We start from the raw sequence: 17,521 nt of genomic DNA, 5'->3' as shown, positions 1-17,521 counted from the left end.
AGTAATGAAATGTTCTATTCATAAGAGACCTTGCACCTGGACATGAAGCCTGATATCATTGACCGTGTAAAATGACGCTCAAGACCCCCTTATCCCCACCCGTGTCCAGAATAATCCCACCTCATATGGGTGGGCACGGGACTAACCTCTTAATTTTTCGAACCAATAGGTAAGACACTAACCCTGACACTTAACAATTAATCCAATTGATGATGTTTATTTGCTGATATTCTAATAATCAAAGATGACGCAAAATGCCTCTTAAAAGGGCCTGCGCGCCCGCTTTTACTTCACTTGCCAATAAACTTTCTCGAAGTTATTTTAACCTGAACCTTGTGTGTCAGACTTAATTACTTCAGCGTATATACGCAATTAAATTTTATTGATTTGGACAGGAACAGATAGACATTTAAACATTTTGGTTTACTTTTAAAAAGTACCATAACAACTTGGCGCCCAACGTGGGGCACCGGGCTATGTCCGGCCGGTGAGCCGTCCTAAGGAAGACAAGGGTGGACGGAGGAATCCGGGGGGAAGGAAAGGAGATTGATCACCTCCAGGTACACGGTAGAGACTTCTGCAGAGCCACCGGTATGTTCCGGCCCCTTTGATTGACCCGTCCACGTGTCTGTGACTGCTTCCCGGGAGGACATCAAAGACAGGTAATATCTTGCCCGGTGTCTCGTTACTCACTTGTTTACCTGCATTTTAGTCTATCTGTTGCCTGGGTGTGTTTGAATTGTTTGCCTGTTTCCCCATTTTGAGATAAAGGGGGGGTGGACCTGCAGGGGATTTGCCTGGGGTTCTGTCTTGCTTGTTTTCCCCTTTTTGGGATAAAGGGGGGTGGACCTGAGGGGACTTGCCTGGGGTCCACCCCCCTTTTTGTCTGTTTATCTGTTTGTATTTTACCCCTTTTGGGATAAAGGGGGGTGGACCTGTGGATGCGTTCCTGGGGGTCTTCTGTTACCTGTTTTACTCCTTTTAGGAACCACGGTGCTGTGGTTGTAGGGAAAAAGGGGGGTTGACCTGTGGATGCGTTCCTGGGGGTCTTCTTTGCCTGTTTACCTCTTTAAGGAGCCTCGTGGCTGTGGCTGTAAGGAAAAAGAGGATTGTTGGAACTGTGGATTTTGTGTAGACTCATAATTTCCTGTGATCCTTCTTGTGACACTTTGAGAGCCCAGCTAGCCTCATTGTGCACGTGGTAACCCACAGTTTCGAGTACTGGGGCTAGTGGAATTCCAAGTTTGGTAACCACTGCCCCGAGTGCTGAGGCTGGGGGGATTCCAGTTTTGGTAAACCTCAGCTTCGGCTGGGGGGATTCCAGTTTTGGTAAACCTCAGCTTCGGCTGGGGGGATTCCAGTTTTCTTTTGGTAACCACAACCCTGAGCGCTGGGGCTGGTGGAATTCCAGTTTTCTGTTTATTTGTGGTAGGGGACTTAGTCTCGTGGCAGGGGACTCTGTTTCCTGGGGGGATTCAAGTAGGCATTGCTTGTTTTCCGCATCACGTGGTAGTGAGACTTATAAGTGGGTTTTATAGGGGCACTACGGGAGTGAGGATAGAGGTGGCCACATTCTTGTGGACTACTGTGCAGAGGGAGGCTGACGGAACTCGGACCGGTGTCAGTTGTTTTCCGTGGCCACTGGTAGTGAGACTTACGAAAGTCGTTCTCCGAGCGGAGACACTGCGGGGTTGAGGGAGGTGACTTTGGAGTAAGCACACGAGTAAAGGAAAGGGATTATTGTTGATTTCATTTGAACTATGATGCATGCACTGTATTTCAATTGTATTGTTGTCTTGTTTGTCTAATTAGGAGTCTCATGCACTCCTGTGTCTGTCTCTAAGGATTTTCCTTGCCTTTCATCTTTTCTACACTTCCTATATTATTATACTATCCACTCCTATTTCTCTTAAAAGAGAAGTGATTGGTCACACACTTCTCACCTCGCTCCAATCCGTGTCTACCACCCCGGGTAGGCGGATTCAGTGACTAGTCTACGTTTTGGGAAGACGCACCAGAGAAAGTCCCACGGTTCTCAGGTGGCAGTCGAGCATTGTAGACGTTCTTGTTCAGTTTTCCTTCTCTCTCCCTATTTCTAGGACGCTGGTATAGGGGGAAAGGGATTATGGGGCAGGATTTGAGCAAGCCCAGTAAGGGCTGGTTAGCATGTGATTTAGTTGAGGACAGAGAGGGCGAGGAGATGGTTAAAGGTGTTGAAAAGATTGCAAAAGTATGTAAAATTGCTGTACCGACATGTGGAAGATTGCAACCAGAAAGTTGGCGTAGGTTACTGACAGAAAAGAAAGGCAAGCTTACAGATAATGGTTTATTAAAGACTGCTGAAGCATGGTACAGAGTAGCGAAGGCTATTCAGCTAGAAGGTTGGGTTGAGGAAGAGATAAATCACAAAGGTGTGAAATTGTTTGTGTATCATAATAATTGTGTTACTGGGGTTTACCCTCAGCCAGCGCCCAAAAATGGCGCCCAGGGAATGTCTATCCCCAAGGTTCAGTCAGCAATAGGTGATAACCAGCTGACTATGTTCCCCACTCCCAATCCTCCTAACGCCCATCCCATCACCTCCCCTGTCTGCCCGGTCCTGAATTCCGACGGATCTTTCTTTTCCCCTTCCCCGTCTCTAACATTCCCATCATCCTCATCCATCCCTACGCTACCTGCTGTACCTCCTCCTAACATCTCATCTGCCATTCCTTCCCTACATTCCCTCTCCGTTACTGATCCCCTCCCCTCTTCATCCGCCCAGCTAACCACCTTCTCCACCCTTGCTCCGGCTCCTCCCTCTACACCCACCTCTACCAATCCCTCTCCGTCCCCTCCCATCTCCACCCCAGTCCAATACCCCACCTCCTTCCCCTCCCCAGCCTGGCCCTACCCCTTCCCATATCCCATGGCCCTGCCCTATCCCGGGTATCCACTACCCCTTCCCCAAGCCACTCCCCAGGTTCCGGTCATGCCCAGTCCGGCACAGTCTGCCCCGGATGTGCCCACATCCAACATGGCCGCCACTTCTTCCCTTAACCCTAATACAGTACCTTTTCCGGCCACCAATATGGAGGCCCCCAGTACAGCCCTGATGCCGGTAATTCCCGGTGACTACCTATCCCCAGGTTATGACGTGCTAGCCACCCCCGCATCGGGGACCCCCGCTCATCCTCCGGTCCTGTCACCTTACTCGGGCCCTGCACGAAAGAGAGCTCAGATCATTGAATTAGATGAGGGAGAAGAGGATAGGTTATCCCAGGACTCGTTGGAGGCTGCAGGAGCCGCTGCAGGAGCCTCAACTCATCGTTCTATCGATGATCCCTTTGGACACAAGGGTCGGGGAGAACGGACCCCTCCTAAATATGTTGCTTTTAACCCCACTCAAGCTAGTGCATTAATGAAATCGCTCCCTGACCCAGAAAAACAGCCTATGCCTTTTTACCGAGGGATAGTTCAAATTCAAAAGACCTATTCCGCCGCATGGCGTGATTTACTGAGCATTTGTGCTATTAAAGCAGGGGATGCATATTGGCCGAGCATGGCCCGTCACCTCAGTACAGATCTGCTTTCCAGTGATGTTGATTACCCCTCCGGGGTAACCTTTTGCACCCAATTAAGAGAATGGGCTAAAGACAAACTTGCAGATCAGGCTGCTGGCCTTACTGATGTTATTCAAGATAAAGGAGAATCAGTGGAAAGGTTCCATGCAAGACTGTATCAAATGTTTACAGATTTGGGATTTGATCTTACTGACAAAATTCACTCACAAATGCTGTCAGGTGCGTTTGTCCAAGGTGTTAAAGACTCTATACGCAAGGGAATCATTGCTGCACGCCCTGAATATAAGGTTGTTCCCCTGGATACCCTGCTTTTAGTTGCTAGAGGTTTGGAATCTGTTCAGACCCCAAGAAGACCCACTTCAGCTCCTCTCATGGTATCCCGCTCCACTCCAGTCCCAAGAGGTACCAGACCGGAGGAAGGGGGACATTGCTTTAATTGTGGAGCAAAGGGGCACTTTAGAAGTGACTGTCCAGAACCAAGAAAGGAGCAAAGGGAACCCAGAAAGCCACCCAAGCCTGCCCCGGCTCCAAAAGCCACCAAACAGGTTCCAATAGTCGAGGAACCCGATGACTAGGAGATTGGCAAGCCTGTGTCCGTAACCCCTGTCATGGCAGTGTCTACAGGGGATAAGGGGGGGCCACTTGCCACAGTGACTTTACCCATTGAAGGCCACCCTACCACATTTCTAGTTGACACAGGTGCAGCCCGTAGTGTTCTGCGAGAACAAGACCTGCCAGACCCATCCTTCCTGTCCAATATTGATGTCTCTTGTGTTGGAGTGGATGGCCAACCAAGACATAGCCCTTTAACAACTCCACTACGAGTTGGCTCTAGCCTGCTTGCTCGCTTTGTGGTATCCTCCACATGCCCAATTAACCTGTTAGGTGCTGATGTCCTCTCACGCCTGCAAGCATCCATCACCTTCACCCCAGACGGGCAGGTAGAAATGTTCACACCTCTATCTGTATCAGACACCTCAGCCCTGTGTTCCTTGCCTCTGATGCTGCATTTAGAAAAGCCCCGTGAGGAAGCAGCAGAATTAAGGTCTAATTTCCCAGAGGAATTAAAAACTCAGGTGCCCGCCAAGTTATGGTCCTCAGGCCCAGAGGACATAGGTCACCTAAATGTTCCCCCTGTGGTGGTAAAGCTTATTCCAGGAGCTAAGTTACCAAGAAAGCCACAATATCCATTAAAACCAGCACAGTCTGCTGCCATTTCTATCCACATCAAGGCACTCTTAGAGAAGGGTGCCCTGGTAAAATGTAAATCTGAATGCAACACCCCATTATTTCCTGTGAAAAAGAAAACTCCAAAGGGTGAGCCAGAGAAGTAAAGGATGGTCCAGGATCTCCGTGCTGTCAATGAAGCTACCATCCTGGATACCTCTCTTGTACCGAATCCCCATACTCTGCTCTCTGGAGTCCCGCCATCTGCAAAATTCTTCACAGTCATTGACCTGGCCAATGCCTTTTTCAGTGTCCCACTGGACCCATCCTGTCAATACCTGTTTGCTTTCACTCATGAGATGCAACAGTATACCTGGACTGTCATGCCCCAAGGGGCACAAAATTCTCCAAGTCAATTTGCAAAGGCCATGGGTACCATCCTTGACCCATGGCAAGCTGAGCACCCAGAAGTTGTCTTGCTCCAGTATGTGGATGATCTACTGCTCTGTGGAGACGATATACCCACTACTGAAAGGTGTTCAATTAGTCTTCTTTCCTATTTGGCAGAACAGGGATGCAAAGCTTCACTCACCAAGCTGCAATTCTGCCAATCTTCAGTGATTTTCCTTGGACATTGCTTATCTCAAGGTACCAGACATCTTACTCGGGACCGGGTAAGAGCTGTTCTGGACATTCCACCTCCAAGAACTTCAAAGTCTCTTCATGCCTTCCTAGGCCTCATTTCCTACTGCAGAGCATGGATCCCAGAAGCCTCTCTGCTTATGCAACCTCTCTATGATGCTCTTAAGTCTGACCCATTCTGTCTCACCAATGAAGCTCTAGACAATTTCACTGCTCTAAAACGTGCCATTGCTTCTGCTCCTGCCTTGGGCCTACCTGACTACTCCAAACCTTTCAAATTATTTGTCTCTGAAAGACAAGGCCATGCAACAGGAGTTCTCACCCAAACTAATGACTTAAGAGGCCGCCAGAGGCCTATTGGATATTTCTCATGTCAACTGGACATTGTGGCCAGAGGGACTCCTTCCTGTCTCAGGGCTGTTTTTGCTGCAAGAGAGCTCATAGAAAGAACCTCAGACCTGGTCCTTGGCCACCCTCTGGTTGTTTTGGCCCCTCATGACATTTCTGCCATCATCAACCAAGTCCAGCTCAAGCACGTGTCTCCAGCCAGACACCTGCGCCTACAGTGTCATCTTCTTTTACCTGACAACATTTCCATCCAAAGATGTCAAGTGCTTAATCCATCCACTCTTCTTCCACTCCCTGAGGGGGGTATCTATTATGGATTTATCACGGATGAAACCTACATTTACCTGCTCTGTGGATGTATCAAGAAAGTCATGCATCCACATTTGTCATTTTATGAAGATGAGACACCTCTTTGTGAAGGCCCGGATTACACCTTCTGTACCATGTGGTACAAGCCGAACATTACTCCTGAACCTTGCTATGAAGATGAGCTTTACCACTGGACCGATGTAAAGCTCACTGCACAAGACTTCTATTGTGACTCTGAAGGCAATAGCATGGTCTTGGTCCAGCTACCTCAACAACTTAACTACCTTTACCGTCATTGGGATACCGCTATCCCACATATTCCTGTTACCAAGTTGAAGACAAGGTCATGGAATGATCTTGGGCCCATGGCAAAACTATGGGCCACCATGAATGAAGAACAGCTACAGGAAAATGGTATTGCCAAATACCCAACAACTGACCTTCTAGAAGCATGGCCACGCCATTTCCTGGAAAAGGAATTTCAAGATCTGGTCATAAAGAATGATTATGACCCAGAAACACCTCATGACTGTTTCGAACAGATGAAAATGGAAACAGTGCACCTACCAACTGTGCATGAGAATCCATTAACAGATCCGGATTTTACCCTGTTTGTGGACGGTTCAAGATATGCTGATGAAGAAGGAAGATACCATACAGGATATGCCGTAACCACAACAGATGAAGTTATCAAATCATCATCCTTACCGCCAGCAATGTCTGCGCAAGAAGCTGAATTACAGGCTCTGACTTCAGCATGCAAAATTTCCGAAGGAAAACGTGCCAACATCTATACAGATTCAAGATATGCTCTGGGTGTGGCACATGACTTCGGCCTAATTTGGAAGACAAGAGGATTCCTTACCACCGCCGGTACACCAGTCAAACACAGCACTGCAATCAAGGAGCTAATGGATGCCCTCCTACTCCCCAAAGAGGTGGCCGTTTTGAAAGTCAAGGCCCATGGGAAATTGGATACAGATGAAGCAAAGGGCAACCATTTAGCTGATCAGGCTGCTAAGCTAGCGGCCAGGGATCTGCAGGAAGTGGACGAAGAAGTGTCCGGACAAGAAGAAGAAGAAGTTCCTATTTTTGCTCTGCAAACTCTTCCTACTGATTTACGAATTTTGCAAGAACAGCAAGCTGCAGTCACTCCTGAGGAAATCCAGAAATGGAAAAAGAAAGGAGCTGTCCAAAAGGACGGAATATATTACAACAACTTCAAATTTTGTCTTCCCAGAAATTTGTATCCAGCAGTTGTCCAATGGGCACATGGGCCTGCACACCTGTCAAAAGAACTGATGGCCGCCCTCATACAGAAGTATTATGAAGCACCTGGAATCACAACATTGATCAGCAGCTTCTGTAAGGCCTGTGTCATTTGTGCAAAATGCAATCCAGGAAGACCAGTCAAGGTGCCTGTAAAACACCTGGCAAAGCCCATGTACCCCTTCCAGCGAATTCAAATTGACCACATCCAAATGCCCAAGAGTGGGCCCCATGAATATGCACTAGTCATAGTGGACATGTTCTCAGGATGGCCAGAGGCATACCCAGTGGCCAATATCACTGCAAAAACAACCGCAAGACGCCTACTTACCGAGATAGTATGTAGGTTCGGACTTCCAGAAGTCATTGAAAGTGACCAAGGCCCAGCCTTTACAGCAACAGTGACTAAAGAAATTTGGACTGCTCTAGGGGTGACTCTAGCCTTCCACACCCCTTACCACCCACAAAGTAGTGGTAAAGTGGAGCGTATGAATGGCACCCTAAAAACCAGAATGTTAAAAATGTCACAAGAAACAAAGATGCCTTGGCCAGAAAGCCTGCCAATAGCTTTATTTAGTGTTAGACACACACCTAGAGGGAAGCATTCACTGTCCCCATATGAGGTTCTATTCGGGACAGCACCCAGACTAGGTTGTTATTATCCACAGCAGTTGCAGCTCCAATCAGATGTTTTAGTAGACTATGTAACTGAACTTGCAAGTGTTTTAAACAAGATACATGCCCAAGTTTTCTCTTCAATTCCAGATCCCGAATTGGATACAGGTTCCCATAACCTGCTTCCCGGAGATTGGGTCCTGGTCAAGAAGTTTGTGCGGAAAAATACCCTGGAACCAAGATTTGACGGTCCATTCCAAGTCCTCCTGATTACCGCAACCTCCGTCAAACTGGCCGGTAGGCCAAATTGGATCCACGCTTCCCACTGCAAGAAATCTCCTGCCCCAGAGGAAGCGAATACCGCACAAACATGTATCTCTGGTACACCTTCTCCCTAATTAGCCTTATAAAGGCCCAGCAAGTAGCCATTACCAAAGATATTAGTGGGTACACCTTCTGGTATAATTCATCGTGCACCCAGGTGGCTACTTATACCTTTGATTACTGTGATATTGTAGAATGTCCATTTCCCACACCACAAATCCAGAGCATCTATAGAGATATCCCTCATTCGAAAGACCCATATGTTTGTGTAGTTGACAAGCAATGGGGGCACAATTGTGACCATTGGGGGGCGGCGGGATGGAATGCCGGGCCTGCCTGGGGTTACAAACCAAAAAGTGCCGTAGCTAAAGTAGATGATCATGGTAGATCTCTTCTCCAGAGAATGACTTTGAGAAAGCCTGGGGGGAGTACACCAATGAAATTAATCCTTAACATTGAGCATCCAAGCCCAACAGATGCAGACCAGTACGTGATGGGAATGTATTGGAAAAAGGGTTCCTACCAAAAATTAGGGCATTTCTACCTCAAAGATATGTGCAACTCTTCTGAGTGGCAAGGGGCCACCCATATGGTTCCTAACCCATTAAAACCTCATATCCAGACCTTTCAAGACATGATGGCCATTGCTAACCCCACCTTTGAAGATACCATGGCCGCTGAAACAGGCTTTAATGATGTAAATCTATGGTTAGAATGGATGAAATATAATGCTAATAAGCATAATAGAACTGCATGCTATGTGTGTGGCGGTGCCCGGCCCCACCTGGGTACTGTGCCTTTAATCCTACCAGTAGATATAGAAGAATGTGTTTTAAGCCTTTTTGCCTATCACTATAATTTTAACAGGTCCATATGTATTGCATGGACAAAGGAGTATCCTCTCCTAACCCAGGATGTCAAACCCCCAGATGGTATTACCGTGTATAAAGGTAATTACACTTGTTATGCTAATTACGATAGAATAGGTAAATTCTTGGGTAACTTCTCTAAGGGGTATTGTGCTACCTACAGAAATGTCTCTATGGACTTGTTGCAGTTTCACACCAGGTCATTAGGGGATATTTACTGGTTGTGTGGGGATTTACAGCTAAGATCCAGAATGGACAAGCAGTGGTGGGGGGAGTGTACTCTGGCTAAAGCTATTATGCCTATACATATCATCTCTGACACACACCTCGTCACCCATGGGTCCAAACACACTAAGGTTAAGCGTGACGCCCCAGTGAAAGGAAGTTTTGATCCTCATGTGTATATTGATGCCATTGGAGTGCCTAGGGGGGTGCCCAATGAGTTTAAAGCAAGGGATGAAGTTGCCGCAGGATTTGAATCAATTTTTACCATAGTTACCGCAAACAAGAATTTAAATTGGATAAATTACATTTATTATAATCAACAGCGGTTTGTTAATTACACCAGAGACGCCCTCCAGGGGTTGGCCGAACAGCTGCAGGCCACATCCCAAATGGCTTTCCAGAATAGAATGGCCCTAGATATGATCTTAGCCGAAAAAGGAGGGGTTTGTAAAATTTTGCCCGACACCATGACATGTTGTACCTATATCCCAGAAAACACAGGCCCTAATGGTAAAGTTACATTAGCCATAGAAAAATTAAATGACCTGTCTGAAGAATTAAAAAGGAATTCTGGGATAAAAGATCCCTGGGAAAGATGGTTTGGTTGGATGACAGGATGGCAAAGGGCTTTAATGCAGATTGGTATGGCTATACTAATTTTCCTTTTTATTTTTGCTCTTCTCTTTTGTTGTATCCTCCCATGTCTGAGAAAATCCCTCATGAAGACTGTTGACCAAGCGGCACCCACTTTCACCCATCTCGAAGTTGATGACCAAGAATCCCAAGACATCAACTCACCCTGTCTGCCGCTGCAAACTATCCCTTTCGTTGATAAAGTGCAGGAATTCTAGGAAGGGACTAACTTAGGGACAGCATCTGTCAGTGAATGGTAAAGGCCCCGTGTGGAGAAGTGGTGGGTTAGCTGCCATGGGACACCCATGGGTGTGAAGTGTTCGAGAGCCATACTGACGGATGAGTTAGCCTATTAGGGTCAGTTCTAGGGACAGACTTGCACTTTGCATTAACACCTAGCTAGCGGCCACGGGGTTTCTGTGCCTTTGGGTTAACACGTCTTCTGATACTAACATAATAAAGTTTTATCTCTTAGAATCTAACATTTCATAGGGGGGACTGATGTGGAATTATTAAAAATTATTATTGTACTTGTATTGAATTATTGTACTAACTCCATTTTAACTTTATACTGTGACTTCTTCCTCCATTTTGTCCTCCTAACCTGACTTCTTCAATCCTCCATTTTGTCCTCATGACTTAACTTGTTCATTTTAAAACTACCTTACGTGACTGAACTTCTCAACCCAATTAGTATAGTAGACAAAGACTGTGTTTCCTGCAAGGACAAGCACCAGGAGGTGCTGGCTACTCCTTAAACCTTGCTGGCTACTCCTTAGAACTTGTAAGATAGTGTAGTTTGAAGGCCACGAGAACACAGTAGTAATGAAATGTTCTATTCATAAGAGACCTTGCACCTGGACATGAAGCCTGATATCATTGACCGTGTAAAATGACGCTCAAGACCCCCTTATCCCCACCCGTGTCCAGAATAATCCCACCTCTGATGGGTGGGCACGGGACTAACCTCTTAATTTTTCGAACCAATAGGTAAGACACTAACCCTGACACTTAACAATTAATCCAATTGATGATGTTTATTTGCTGATATTCTAATAATGAAAGATGACGCAAAATGCCTCTTAAAAGAGCCTGCGCGCCCGCTTTTACTTCACTTGCCAATAAACTTTCTCGAAGTTATTTTAACCTGAACCTTGTGTGTCAGACTTAATTACTTCAGCGTATATACGCAATTCAATTTTATTGATTTGGACAGGAACAGATAGACATTTAAACATTTTGGTTTACTTTTAAAAAGTACCATAACAAATCCATCTTTATAGCAAATACATCTCAGTTGTCAACAAACATTCAAATATTGCCCGCAGCTATGAAGGTAATAAACTACATTTCCACACTGGCCGTGGCAGTATCAGTTTTGAAGATTAACTTTGTCCCAGTGGCACAAGATTGGAACTTGAATGATTGATTAATTGATAGAGGATAACTATAGCTCTACAAGATCCCCCTCCTTGCATACTCCACTCTATTCTCCTTTCCTCACTCAATTCCCTCAGTCATGATAATTTTACCAAAGTGAACTTTCTTTTCTGACCACTATCCATGTCTAGCATGGGTATACAAAGAATGCTAAATGCTGCCTCTGCAGGACACATTGTACTATAGGAAACCACCTTCTCCGCCTTGAGTTGTGCAGCTAATTCACCAAACTCTGCGTTCTGTGTTTGGGTCTGGGTTTTGGTTACTTTTATGGATGGCCATTGCCTTTCTTCCCCATGCCTCCGTCTTGTCCACAGCTGCCATCACAGGTCCCAGCATATTGAGAGAGCGTATTCAGGACTTTCAAATAATAGATTGAGAATGTGCTTGGAAATATTTAGAAAGGTTTTAAAAGAGAACTGTTACTTAATGGCCAAAATCAGATTAGCAGCTGAATAATTCTTGGAATCTTTGCTGGATATTAAAAAGATGGTTGCCAACGGGATGGCTTTCTCACTTGCTTCACGTAGAGCCTTGCAGTTGTAATCCGGGGGCACAGATTATGCTTCCAAAGCACGTCTCTGTGCTATATGTCTCCTGGAAGAAGTCTTCTTTGGAAAACCCTTTGAGAAAGTTGATGGGAAAAAGGCCTTGCTTTCACAAGAAAAAAAAAAGAAGGTTTAATCAAACATTCTAGGGGATCAAAAAAACTGAGAATGACCCTGTGAAGTAAATAAGATAGACACATATAGTATCTCCTTTTTAAACTGCCAGAGAAGCAAATACAAATTTTAGGTTGATGAATTTTCAGTCAACATATATTTAATATATAGTGGTTGTTATTGTGTGATTTATGTGGCATAATGCAAGAGATGTAGATTCGGTGCAATAATGATGAGGCACATACGATAGCTTTCCAATTCTAGAGCTATAATAGGCACTGCTGAGATTCAAACTCAGGATCTCCTGTTTACTAGACAGGCGCTTTAACCAACTAAACCACAGCACAACAACATACTGGCTCATGTCTTGTTTTACATTTTCCAAATGGTGGCAGATTGGACCTTTCTCTATCCAAGAGATACATCATTGGAGGATTAATTGACATCAATCCATCTTTATAGCAAATACATCTCAGTTGTCAACAAACATTCAAATATTGCCCGCAGCTATGAAGGTAATAAACTACATTTCCACACTGGCCGTGGCAGTATCAGTTTTGAAGATTAACTTTGTCCCAGTGGCACAAGATTGGAACTTGAATGATTGATTAATTGATAGAGGATAACTATAGCTCTAAAAGATCCCCCTCCTTTCATACTCCACTCTATTCTCCTTTCCTCACTCAATTCCCTCAGTCATGATAATTTTACCAAAGTGAACTTTCTTTTCTGACCACTATCCATGTCTAGCATGGGTATACAAAGAATGCTAAATGCTGCCTCTGCAGGACACATTGTACTATAGGAAACCACATTCTCCGCCTTGAGTTGTGCAGCTAATTCACCAAACTCTGCGCACGTCTCTGTGCTATATGTCTCCTGGAAGAAGTCTTCTTTGGAAAACCCCTTGAGAAAGTTGATGGGAAAAAGGCCTTGCTTTCACAAGAAAAAAAAGAAGGTTTAATCAAACATTCTAGGGGATCAAATAAACTGAGAATGACCCGGTGAAGTAAATAAGATAGACACATATAGTATCTCCTTTTTAAACTGCCAGAGAAGCAAATACAAATTTTAGGTTGATAAATTTTCAGTCAACATATATTTAATATATAGTGCTTGTTCTTGTGTGATTTGTGTGCCATAACGCAAGATATGTAGATTCGGTGCAATAATGATGAGGGACATAAGATAGTTTTCCAATTCTAGAGCTAAAATAGGCACTGCTCTCCTGTTTACTAGACAGGCGCTTTAACCAACTAAGCCACAGCACCACAACATACTGGTTCATGTCTTGTTTTACATTTCCAAATGGTGGCAGATTGGACCTTTCTCTATCTAAGAGATACATCATTGGAGGATTAATTGACATCAATCCATCTTTATAGCAAATACATCTCAGTTGTCAACAAACATTCAAATATTGCCCACAGCTATGAAGGTAATAAACTACATTTCCACACTGGCCGTGGCAGTATCAGTTTTGAAGATTAACTTTGTCCCAGTGGCACAAGATTGGAACTTGAATGATTGATTAATTGATAGAGGATAACTATAGCTCTACAAGATCCCCCTCCTTGCATACTCCACTCTATTCTCCTTTCCTCACTCAATTCCCTCAGTCATGATAATTTTACCAAAGTGAACTTTCTTTTCTGACCACTATCCATGTCTAGCATGGGTATACAAAGAATGCTAAATGCTGCCTCTGCAGGACACATTGTACTATAGGAAACCACCTTCTCCGCCTTGAGTTGTGCAGCTAATTCACCAAACTCTGCGTTCTGTGTTTGGGTCTGGGTTTTGGTTACTTTTATGGATGGCCATTGCCTTTCTTCCCCATGCCTCCGTCTTGTCCACAGCTGCCATCACAGGTCCCAGCATATTGAGAGAGCGTATTCAGGACTTTCAAATAATAGATTGAGAATGTGCTTGGAAATATTTAGAAAGGTTTTAAAAGAGAACTGTTACTTAATGGCCAAAATCAGATTAGCAGCTGAATAATTCTTGGAATCTTTGCTGGATATTAAAAAGATGGTTGCCAACGGGATGGCTTTCTCACTTGCTTCACGTAGAGCCTTGCAGTTGTAATCCGGGGGCACAGATTATGCTTCCAAAGCACGTCTCTGTGCTATATGTCTCCTGGAAGAAGTCTTCTTTGGAAAACCCTTTGAGAAAGTTGATGGGAAAAAGGCCTTGCTTTCACAAGAAAAAAAAAAGAAGGTTTAATCAAACATTCTAGGGGATCAAAAAAACTGAGAATGACCCTGTGAAGTAAATAAGATAGACACATATAGTATCTCCTTTTTAAACTGCCAGAGAAGCAAATACAAATTTTAGGTTGATGAATTTTCAGTCAACATATATTTAATATATAGTGGTTGTTCTTGTGTGATTTATGTGCCATAATGCAAGAGATGTAGATTCGGTGCAATAATGATGAGGGACATAAGATAGTTTTCCAATTCTAGAGCTAAAATAGGCACTGCTGAGATTCGAACTCAGGATCTCCTGTTTACTAGACAGGCGCTTTAACCAACTAAACCACAGCACAACAACATACTGGCTCATGTCTTGTTTTACGTTTTCCAAATGGTGGCAGATTGGACCTTTCTCTATCCAAGAGATACATCATTGGAGGATTAATTGACATCAATCCATCTTTATAGCAAATACATCTCAGTTGTCAACAAACATTCAAATATTGCCCGCAGCTATGAAGGTAATAAACTACATTTCCACACTGGCCGTGGCAGTATCAGTTTTGAAGATTAACTTTGTCCCAGTGGCACAAGATTGGAACTTGAATGATTGATTAATTGATAGAGGATAACTATAGCTCTACAAGATCCCCCTCCTTGCATACTCCACTCTATTCTCCTTTCCTCACTCAATTCCCTCAGTCATGATAATTTTACCAAAGTGAACTTTCTTTTCTGACCACTATCCATGTCTAGCATGGGTATACAAAGAATGCTAAATGCTGCCTCTGCAGGACACATTGTACTATAGGAAACCACCTTCTCCGCCTTGAGTTGTGCAGCTAATTCACCAAACTCTGCGTTCTGTGTTTGGGTCTGGGTTTTGGTTACTTTTATGGATGGCCATTGCCTTTCTTCCCCATGCCTCCGTCTTGTCCACAGCTGCCATCACAGGTCCCAGCATATCGAGAGAGCGTATTCAGGACTTTCAAATAATAGATTGAGAATGTGCTTGGAAATATTTAGAAAGGTTTTAAAAGAGAACTGTTACTTAATGGCCAAAATCAGATTAGCAGCTGAATAATTCTTGGAATCTTTGCTGGATATTAAAAAGATGGTTGCCAACGGGATGGCTTTCTCACTTGCTTCACGTAGAGTCTTATAGTTGTAATCCGGGGGCACAGATTATGCTTCCAAAGCACGTCTCTGTGCTATATGTCTCCTGGAAGAAGTCTTCTTTGGAAAACCCTTTGAGAAAGTTGATGGGAAAAAGGCCTTGCTTTCACAAGAAAAAAAAAAGAAGGTTTAATCAAACATTCTAGGGGATCAAAAAAACTGAGAATGACCCTGTGAATTAAATAAGATAGACACATATAGTATCTCCTTTTTAAACTGCCAGAGAAGCAAATACAAATTTTAGGTTGATGAATTTTCAGTCAACATATATTTAATATATAGTGGTTGTTATTGTGTGATTTATGTGCCATAATGCAAGAGATGTAGATTCGGTGCAATAATGATGAGGCACATAAGATAGCTTTCCAATTCTAGAGCTATAATAGGCACTGCTGAGATTCAAACTCAGGATCTCCTGTTTACTAGACAGGCGCTTTAACCAACTAAACCACAGCACAACAACATACTGGCTCATGTCTTGTTTTACGTTTTCCAAATGGTGGCAGATTGGACCTTTCTCTATCCAAGAGATACATCATTGGAGGATTAATTGACATCAATCCATCTTAATAGCAAATACATCTCAGTTGTCAACAAACATTCAAATATTGCCCGCAGCTATGAAGGTAATAAACTACATTTCCACACTGGCCGTGGCAGTAACAGTTTTGAAGATTAACTTTGTCCCAGTGGCACAAGATTGGAACTTGAATGATTGATTAATTGATAGAGGATAACTATAGCTCTAAAAGATCCCCCTCCTTTCATACTCCACTCTATTCTCCTTTCCTCACTCAATTCCCTCAGTCATGATAATTTTACCAAAGTGAACTTTCTTTTCTGACCACTATCCATGTCTAGCATGGGTATACAAAGAATGCTAAATGCTGCCTCTGCAGGACACATTGTACTATAGGAAACCACCTTCTCCGCCTTGAGTTGTGCAGCTAATTCACCAAACTCTGCGCACGTCTCTGTGCTATATGTCTCCTGGAAGAAGTCTTCTTTGGAAAACCCCTTGAGAAAGTTGATGGGAAAAAGGCCTTGCTTTCACAAGAAAAAAAAGAAGGTTTAATCAAACATTCTAGGGGATCAAATAAACTGAGAATGACCCGGTGAAGTAAATAAGATAGACACATATAGTATCTCCTTTTTAAACTGCCAGAGAAGCAAATACAAATTTTAGGTTGATAAATTTTCAGTCAACATATATTTAATATATAGTGCTTGTTCTTGTATGATTTGTGTGCCATAACGCAAGATATGTAGATTCGGTGCAATAATGATGAGGGACATAAGATAGTTTTCCAATTCTAGAGCTAAAATAGGCACTGCTCTCCTGTTTACTAGACAGGCGCTTTAACCAACTAAGCCACAGCACCACAACATACTGGTTCATGTCTTGTTTTACATTTCCAAATGGTGGCAGATTGGACCTTTCTCTATCTAAGAGATACATCATTGGAGGATTAATTGACATCAATCCATCTTTCTAGCAAATACATCTCAGTTGTCAACAAACATTCAAAAATTGCCCGCAGCTATGAAGGTAATAAACTACATTTCTACACTGGCCGTGGCAGTATCAGTTTTGAAGATTAACTTTGTCCCAGTGGCACAAGATTGGAACTTGAATGATTGATTAATTGATAGAGGATAACTATAGCTCTACAAGATCCCCCTCCTTTCATACTCCACTCTATTCTCCTTTCCTCACTCAATTCCCTCAGTCATGATAATTTTACCAAAGTGAACTTTCTTTTCTGACCACTATCCATGTCTAGCATGGGTATACAAAGAATGCTAAATGCTGCCTCTGCAGGACACATTGTACTATAGGAAACCACCTTCTCCGCCTTGAGTTGTGCAGCTAATTCACCAAACTCTGCGTTCTGTGTTTGGGTCTGGGTTTTGGTTACTTTTATGGATGGCCATTGCCTTTCTTCCCCATGCCTCCGTCTTGTCCACAGCTGCCATCACAGGTCCCAGCATATTGAGAGAGCGTAATCAGGACTTTCAAATAATAGATTGAGAATGTGCTTGGAAATATTTAGAAAGGTTTTAAAAGAGAACTGTTACTT

Source organism: Pelobates fuscus, chromosome 3 (genome assembly GCF_036172605.1).
Source record: "Pelobates fuscus isolate aPelFus1 chromosome 3, aPelFus1.pri, whole genome shotgun sequence".
Lineage (NCBI taxonomy): Eukaryota > Metazoa > Chordata > Amphibia > Anura > Pelobatidae > Pelobates > Pelobates fuscus.
The sequence above is the reverse complement of the archived record's forward strand: the minus strand, read 5'-3'. Positions refer to the sequence as shown.